Source organism: Vicia villosa, linkage group LG5, assembly GCF_029867415.1.
Source record: "Vicia villosa cultivar HV-30 ecotype Madison, WI linkage group LG5, Vvil1.0, whole genome shotgun sequence".
NCBI classification, from domain to species: domain Eukaryota; kingdom Viridiplantae; phylum Streptophyta; class Magnoliopsida; order Fabales; family Fabaceae; genus Vicia; species Vicia villosa.
In genome coordinates, this window is record NC_081184.1 from 158,028,433 (window position 1) to 158,035,662 (window position 7,230).

Below are 7,230 nucleotides of genomic sequence, written 5' to 3' on the forward strand. Positions count from 1 at the left end.
TCTGAAGTTCTCGATAAAAATGTAAAGGGTTGTATCGAAAATTTTGAAATTCCCGATAAAAAATTTACTTTTCACAAGTTTTATGGTAAAAGTGTTAAATGGAGGTTTTAAAATTTGCGCAAAATATGAGTGGATTTTGAAAAATAGTTAAATTTTTTATTATCAATAGATTGAATCTGTGGGGTGCAAGATATAATTAGGAGTGGCAGGTTAGATCCTTTGATATGATAGCTGTCGAAATTATACTGCCCAATGAAATACAATAACATATTTGAACGGCCCAATCAAAATAAAATAATTGAAATTCACACATCCTAATCTCAATGCAGTTTTTCAATCTTATGACTAACAAATCCTGTTATGAACGAGACAAATTCTCAGTCCTTTTTTCTCTTCATACAATTAATAAAAGCACCAGAGTTTGTCTTACCCATAAAATAGCAAAATTTGTTGTTACGTAATTAAATTTAACACTTAATTGTTAACTTCTAAGTCACGTTCCAACACTAACAACCATAACTAAACTTTATTAGATGAGCCAGCGAGGCATGAGATGATTCTATCAACAAAACAATAAATCACATGGTGGGGAATCATATTATTGTGACCCCACCCACCGTCTATTCCTAAGATGGAATCTCTTTATGTTTACATAACTTTTGGAGGACCAAAAATATTGTCTCCTTAAAGAGAAATATTCATTTTTTATCATTATAAAATTCACGATCAATTGGAAATAAATTTTTTAAAATAAATGAAATATTTTATGAGTATAAAGATGGTTTATTGTTTGATTGCGGAATGAAACTTTACGGTGAAGAAAATATTGAAAACGAGTTGTGAACTGCACATGAGTACAAACAAGACGACGACAAGTCACCGGTCTTGGGTCAACCGCAGAAAGAAGTGTTAAATGCTTCCAAACTCCGATCATACGGTATTATTGGGGAAGGAGGCAAACGTCCCAACATAAAAATGAATAATTCCTTTCCTATAAATTATATAATAAGATAATGATAAATAATTATATTTTTTTAAAATAATTTAACGGTTGAAATTCATGAATAGGTGACTTGTTATAGTTGATGTCTTTGCACTAGGGGTGTTCGTGGTTCATGCACTGAATTGAACTACTCCCTCCGTCTCATAATAAGTGTCCCATTTGAGCAATGCGCGGTTTTTAAGAAAATGATTGGATGTGTTGGTTTTAGTAAAAAAGTTAATGTCATTTACTAGAATACCCCTATTAATAGAAGTTGAATAACGTGAAAGTTAATAAATAGGGGTATAATAGTGGAAAAATAATAATGATTGATGCATTGGAATTGTAAATGGACAATTAATTTGAGACAAATAAAAACTGCAAATGAGACACTTATTATGAGACGGAGGGAGTAATTTTTAGTTATAAATTAGTTTAAAACTAATTTGTAGTTAAAAATTAGATTTTTCTTTTTCGGATTGAAGATTTATTTTATAAATTATTTCAAAATTGCTTTTATATATATATATATATATATATATATATATATATATATATATATATATATTAATGATTTATCAATGTGTTGTATTTAAAAGTTACAAAATTAATTTTTAGAATCATAATAGAATATCAGTGGAATGAGCATGCTCTTTAACTGCAGTATATAAATAGTTTATATATTATAACATGCAAGCTGAAATTTGTTTTTAACTAGATCTACACCCGTGCGATGCACCGATATGTTTTATTTAAATATTATTAATAGTTATATTAAATTAAAATATATTAATATGAATAATTTTATATCAACTATGTCTCGAATGTGTTGTGTTTTATGTTTTATAATATTATTTAATATAAAATAAATAAAATAAACCATTAATGACAAATTAATAATTGAAATAAAAAATAAGTAGAGTTGTGAAATTGAAATATAAGAAAAACTAATCATAACTTAGAATTAAAAATTAAGTGAAAAATTGTAAATTATAAATTAGAATTATTATTTTTAAATATTTATATGCAAAATAAACACATAAAATAAGAAATTCACTGTTACATAAAAAAGTGAAGGTAGCATCTAGAGTGGACCATCTAATAGGTGGTTCACCCGTGCACCACTTTTAGATGCCATTAAATATATTTAAAAGGTTCAAATGAATTAGAATAAAAATGGGTTATATACAACTTTTCTCCCACAATTACTCACTCCACCTTTTCTCTCTCCTCTCATCTCCTGCTATTGGTTGAGATTGAAGAGTAACTTTTTTTTTTCTAAAATCTAAATTTGCCTAAAACTACCTCTCCCACCCTTCAATTATCCATCGTGTTATTAGAGAAATGCTAGCAACACTCTCTTTTGAACACTCTCTCAAACACTCATTTTTTTATTGGTTGAAACATGCGTGGGTCCTACTACTTTATGTGGGACCTATTTTCAAAATGAGGGGCCCACACATGTTTCAACCAATAAGAAAGTGAGTGTTTGAGAGAGTGTTTAAAAGAGAGTGTTGCTAGCACTCCTCCGTGTTATTATTCCATCCTCTTATTATTGAATCTATTCATCTTCCATAAAAATATTTTTTACATTATATGGTGATACTGTCATCTTTTTCTCATAATAACAATAAATTATTTTTATAACTAAACACAATTATTGTGATATTTTCCATCAGTGCTTTGGACTTATTTCTCTTTGCATGATACTTTGCTGCAACTCAGTCAATAATAGAGACTTCATACTTCACAGATTTATGCAATTGCTTCATATAACAGTCACTTCTTTAATTAAAAATTTAAATCCAACTTTCAATACATTTATTTACGGAAGGGGGTATAAAAATCAACGGAGACGGAAAATGAATTCACTATCTTGTTATTTACAGAAGGGGTATAAAAAACAACAGGAGACGGAAAATGAATTATTAGATAGGTTAACGATGGTGTTGTTTTGTTACATTACATATGCTTATCACCATTTGCAAAAGTGGAAAAAAGACTTTTCAGACAAAATCCATTTTTGATTTAGAAGTTGGGAAGGAACACAAATATGAGATAAATGGAACATTAATTTGTCTTTGATTGAGAATGGAGAAAAAGAAAACCATGTTGTTTAAAGAGATGAAATATATATGGTGGAAATGAAGAAAATATGAATAAAAAAATCTAATTTAATACGGTACTTAATAATATAATCATGTGGAATTGTTTCATTTAAAAGTCATAATTAGTGGTACATGGATGAGGGACTTAATAGGGCCCTCATTTTAGAATCCACCAAAAGTGAATATGTTATTTTTTGGTTGATTATCTTAGGAAAAATTATAAATTGCCGATTTATTAAATAATGAAAAAATAAATAGTTAAGGTATTAGTGGGTAATGACATGATAGTTGGTATGTAATTGAGGTCCAGTAAATAAATAAAAAAGAAAGTGGTTCAATTTAATTTAATTAATTATATTGATTTAATGAATTAAATATTATTTTGACTTAATATTTTTCTTATAATTAATTATTTGATAATATCATTAAAATAATTTATAATTACTACTAATTTTGAGGAGAAAATTTAGTAGAAGACATTGTAGGCATGAGTAAATTCTTTTGAATTATTTTAAAAAAGAAAATAAAACAATAGTATAATCAATTGTAAAGTATAAATAACATGGATCAAGAAAGAAATCCTAAAACCGATAAAGTTATGTAAATTTAAGTCATTGATAAATATTAATAAAATGATGATAAATAAAGGAAAAGAAAAAAATAAGTACATAATAAAAAATATATAATAAAAATAAGTTGAATATATAAATTGATAAATAAATAAAATAAACATATTGCTTCATCCAAGAAGGCATGATGGTGGTACCTACAAAAATAAATATGATTTTTTTTATATTAATATCACATAATTTATAAAATAAAATAAAATATACAATATAATTATAGATTACCTTAATTTTGTGTGAAATTTTTTTGATCATTGAAATGAAGATATCTGCATAATGAAATTAATAATATAATAAATTGATAAATTAAAGTTGATAAAATAGATTTTTAATTAAAACAATATATAAAATATGTGGATAAATAAACCTAAGAGAAAGAGAGAATAACATAAATTTTTGTTGAGGGAAAAAAGAAATATTTATAAAAAAAAAAAAACTTAATGTTTTTGGTGTTTTGTAACATGTTCTATCAATTTCAATCTCTTCTTTGAAAAAAAACATGCTTTTTAGCTTTATAATAGATAGATAAGAGCATCAGAAGTGGCTGGAAGATTGAAAATAGTGGAAGTGTGGGATTGATGCTATAATGAACTATTTTTTTCTAAATAAAATAAAACAAAAGAGAATAAATAATAAACTATTTAATACCATAGCATTGTGTTATAACATATCTTCATTTTTCATGTCTTCATTTCTCTGCAACAAAAGTAAAATCATTCATGGTTGAAATGTATGAAAAATATGATGAATGTAAAGACATAAAAAAATTTCAAAGTTAATAACTAAAAATAGAAAATAAAGCAAATGAGAAGATGGTAAAATTAAGAGAAAATGAGAACATCTCTAATTTTTCAATCACGTGAATCATTTATAACGCATAAGAGGTTCCAATTTGTTACCATGTATACTACTAACCTTTCACTAAACCCTATTTATAGATAACTTCTCACTAAACCCACTCTTTCTAATTATTTTGATTTTGATTAATTATAAGTAATTAATAAATAATAGTATTATAATTAGTAGAAGTTATTTGAAAAGGTGAATTTATATAGAATTAATTATTATTATTATTATTGCTAATTATCATTATTATTTAATTAATAAGAGAGGTTACGTATATTGCTTTAGATTTATAGAAATTTATTAGTATTTATTTAAAATATTTAATTCATTAGAGGGATATATATATAGGAGGAGGTTACAATTATGTGGAAGTTACTTAGAAAGTGAATTTATATGAATTAATTAATTGATTAATTATTTATTATTATTACTATTATTGTAATTATCTACTTAATATAAATCTAAGGTCTATTACTATAAATAATAATACCACATAAATATTTAAATTATATTTTTATTATGTAACTCCCATTATTATAATTCTCAATTGTTTTAATATAAAATCTTTAATTTTTCTATTAATATAAAATTTTAGCCCAAAAAAGTCCCTATTAAATAATCCTTCTACAATATTATTTAAATTCTCACCTTTTTAAATCCTATTATTTTAATTCTCACTTATTTTCATATAAAATTTGTATTTCTCTTATTAATAGCTCTAATTTTTTTTTATTTTAAAAAACTTTTTATTTTTATTAATTTTATGGATTTTTAGTAACACTCATGACCTCTCACATGCTCATTATTATATTTAAAATGAGAATTTGTATATGTAATTGATTAAAACCATTATAATTAACGATTAATATTAAAACAAAATTATTATTATGAAATAAATTTGATAATTACAATAATAAATTATTTATTTCTTTATTTAAAATTGCAACTAATAAAATATGTTGATAATAATATATTATCCATGAAAAAAAATAAATGCATTTTTAATTACTACTCAATAAAAATTTAAAATAAAAAATAAAAAAGACATGTTATGCTATTCACAAATAATTCTTTTGTTAATTTTCATCTTTTGTTTCTATAATAAAAAAAATTAAAAACAAGTGTTCAAATTAGAAATATTGAACAATAAACATATTTTAATTATAATGATTACAAAATTAAAGCTATTCTTAAATATTATTTGTAACTCTTCTAATAAATTATATAAATTATACAGCAATGCTATATATAACGAAATTCAATGTCGCGAATGTCACGAACCTAATTCTCCTATAGTATATATCTTGTTTAATTATCATTAAAAAGTAGAATGCATATACTAACATTTAATTTCAAAAAACATTTGAAGTTTTTTTTATTAAAATAAATAGATAAAGGCTAGTTAACCATAGGCCATATCACACCAGACTACATGTATAGCATAGTAAACTTGACATCATCATTTTACTAATCTCAAAAAGTTACAGAATTATATGAGAATGTGCTACTAATGCAATGTGAAAATTTTAACTAAAAATGAAGGTTATAGATTTAATTATTGCCATTCGTGAAATATCATTCGTGATATTAAGCATTTCCCTAAATTATATTGATAATAAAACGGTAATACATTAAATGTTCTTGATGATAAAATGGTAACCCATCAATTTGTTTTCAATTTCTTTAATTATTAAAAAAATATTCAATATAAATAGGTCTTATTTACCTTCAAAGTCTATATGGAAATGAGATCTTCTTTTTCTATTGTGTTGATATTTTTATTATTTTTTTTCTTAGTTATCACTTATATTTTAACTGTCTTTTGATTGCAGAAGGATGCAAAGTTGAAGCCGAATCGTTGAAGCTGTGTGAAACTTTGAAATTCACAGGTGAGTTTTGTTTTTATGATTCGGTTTGTAGGTGATGAAAGTGTATGGATGTGAAATCCGATTTGAAACTGATGCGTGTTGTTCTTTCTAAAATCTGCAGGTGAATTTAGTTTGGTGAAGATGATGAACATGTGTGATAGGTTATTTTGAAGGAATTGTCAGGTTATGCAGAATTTGAAGGTAAGGTTGAGGAAGTTTTTGTGTATGGTTTTGTGTTGATTTGAAGGTGCGAGTTCAATGAGTTTAAGGTTAGTGAAGCTGAATTTTCAGGTTCTATGGATGGTACTCTAATGGAAGGTCAAATCATGGAGGAATATTTGTGCAGAATTTTATGGTGAAGGATCAAATGAAATTTGGAGGAAGAAGTTTGAACAAATGAATTTTTAACTGTCATTGACTCAACTTAATCTATGTATCAATTATTTAAATATTTTATCAATAGTGTTAAGTAATAATTTATTTTAAGAATCAATATAATATTTCGTTATTTACTTTTATAATTTCTTCTTCTTTTTTATTGTTTATTTGAATATAACTATTGTTGTTAACTATTGGTTTTATTTAATAATAATAATAATAACCTTATAATATTTTGCTAACACTATTAAATAATAACAACAACAATAATAATAATAATAATAATGTATTTGACTTTAATTAAGACATTTTAAATTTAAAAATCCATAAATTTAATTTAATTTTTTTAGCAAATTAATAAAATAAAACTCATAAAAATAAAAATCATTTGCAATTTATATTTTAAAAATATGAATATTATG

General features: G+C 24.2%; 1 long non-coding RNA gene across 1 annotated transcript; it reads left to right on the forward strand.

Moving 5' to 3' along the window:
• The first annotated feature begins 6,321 nt into the window (after positions 1–6,321).
• LOC131607930 (uncharacterized) lies at positions 6,322–6,891 on the forward strand. The gene is made up of 3 exons (XR_009285449.1): positions 6,322–6,451; positions 6,552–6,631; positions 6,722–6,891. It is a non-coding gene; the product is annotated as an uncharacterized LOC131607930 (long non-coding RNA).
• The last annotated feature ends 339 nt before the right edge of the window (positions 6,892–7,230 follow it).